The 2,122-nt window shown below is 40.2% G+C and overlaps 1 non-coding gene across 1 annotated transcript; it reads right to left on the bottom strand.

Annotated features, from left to right (window-relative positions):
* Nucleotides 1–1,715: 1,715 nt before the first annotated feature.
* On the bottom strand, nt 1,716–1,879 carry LOC119473808. Its single transcript, XR_005203044.1, has one exon. It is a non-coding gene; the product is annotated as a U1 spliceosomal RNA (small nuclear RNA).
* Nucleotides 1,880–2,122: the final 243 nt, after the last annotated feature.

Below are 2,122 nucleotides of genomic sequence, written 5' to 3'. Positions count from 1 at the left end.
GAGTGAAACTCCGTCTCAAAAAAAAAAAAAAAGAGAGCGAGAGACTGAGGTGGGAGGATCACTTCAACCCAGGAGTTCAAGACCAGCCTGGGCAACATAGGAAGACACCCCCATCTCAAGAAAGAAGAAAAAGAAAGAAAGGAAAGAAGGAATGAAGGAGGGGAGGAAGTACTTAATGGATATGAATAAAACCTTTTTTTCTTTTTTGCTTTTTGAGACAGGGTTTGGCTCTGTCACCCAGGCTGGAGTGCAGTGGTGCCATCATCGCTCACTGCAACTTCTGCCTCCCAGCCTCAAGCCATTCCCTCAACTCAGCCTACTGAGTAGCTGGGACTACAAAGATGTACCACCACAGCTGGCTAATTTTTGTATTTTTTTGTGTGTAGAAATGGGATTTTACCATGTTACCCAGGGTGGTCTCAAACTCCTGAGCTCAAGCGATCTGCCTACCTTGACCTCCCAAAGTGCTAGGATTACAGGTATGAGCCACCATGCCTGTCTGACATTTCTTAAATGACAAAAATATCCTGACAAATTGTGTATCAGGAAAATACTTGATAATAAACTATCTAAATTGATATGTATCTCAGAAAATTTACTGGAATTCTAGGATTAAGGATTTTTTTTAAATCAGAAAAATGATAAAAATAATAAATAATGTTATGGGCATCCAAACAAAAATTCAAGTTACCTATGAGAAGAATACTATCAGGCTGGCTGAGACTTCAACAGAAAAATTACATTACAGGAAAGCGAAGCAAGGTCTACAAAACCTCAAGGAAAATGTGTCACACAAGAACAGTATATACAAAAGTTGTCATCTCATATAAAGGCACTAACAGATATTTTTAAGCGTATGCAATTTTGTAAATATACTACTTAACAAATCTTCTTGAATATCCATTAGGTTAAGCATATTAAATAGGCATTTTTCTGAGCAACAGTGGTCAACTATCAGCAATTTTATACAGTTTAACATAGCATTTGTTCACAAAAAGATAAATGAAAAAGCTATGTTGAAAGAATTTGAATTTACAATGACAATTTTAAAAGTTTGAGAAGAGAATATAGGTGCTATCAATTTGACAGGGTAGAAATAATAATAAAAGTAATTTAAAAAACGTTGAGACGGAGGAAGGAGAAGAGGTGAGAAGAAATTTAATTGTACCTATTTCTTCATCATTATTATGGGGGGCAGGGAGGTCTATAGTCAGCAGAATTTCTTTAACGACAGCATGAATTGGTTAGCCCCTGTCTTAGTCCATTTTGTGTTGCTATAAAGGCATAGCTAAGGCTGAGTAATTTATGAAGAGAAGTTCATTTGACTCAGTTCTGCAGACCCTAAGAAGTACGGTACCAGTGTCTGCTTCTGGTGAGGGTCTCAGGTTACTTTACTCCTGGTGAAAGGGGAAAGACAGCAGGCATCAAATGGCCAGAGAGGAAAAAATAGAGAGGAGAGGAGGGTTCCAGGCTGTTTTTAACAATCAGATGTTGTGGGGACTGATAGAGGGAAGGCACTCGTTACCATAAGGATGTCACCAAGAGTTTCATCAGAGATCTGCTCCCATGACCCAAATATCTCCCACCAGACCCCAACACCAAAATTGGGGATTGCATTTTAATATGAGATTTGGAGGGGACCAATACACAGACTATTTCAGCCCCCATTTATTTGTACTCCTTCTCTTCTTTAAAAAAAAACAAAAAACAAAAAACAGAGGAAAGCGTGAACGCAGTCCCCCACTACCACAAATTATGCAGTCGAGTTTCCCACATTTGGGGAAATTGCAGGGGTCAGCACATCCGGAGTGCAACAGATAAGCCTTGCCCTGGGAAAACCACCTTCGTGATCATGGTATCTCCCCTGCCAGGTAAGTATCCTTCTCTTCTTTCATAGAAGTTGGAGAGCTAAAATTGTAGCCATCTCAGCATCCTTTGCGAGTAGGGAGAGCAGGACAGCACCATTCTTACCTAATGAGGTACATGTGCAGATCTGCTTGGAGAGGACCTCTTCTTTGAATAAAAAGACAAAGCTCCTTTAGTAGGAGAAGAAAATGGCTCCGTTATTTCTGCCTAGAAGGTAGATATGACTCCCCCACCCCCCAGCCTCCTCCCAACCCCC

Source organism: Cebus imitator, unplaced genomic scaffold, assembly GCF_001604975.1.
Source record: "Cebus imitator isolate Cc_AM_T3 unplaced genomic scaffold, Cebus_imitator-1.0 Scaffold187, whole genome shotgun sequence".
NCBI classification, from domain to species: domain Eukaryota; kingdom Metazoa; phylum Chordata; class Mammalia; order Primates; family Cebidae; genus Cebus; species Cebus imitator.
This window is presented reverse-complemented; position numbering and strand designations above follow the sequence as displayed.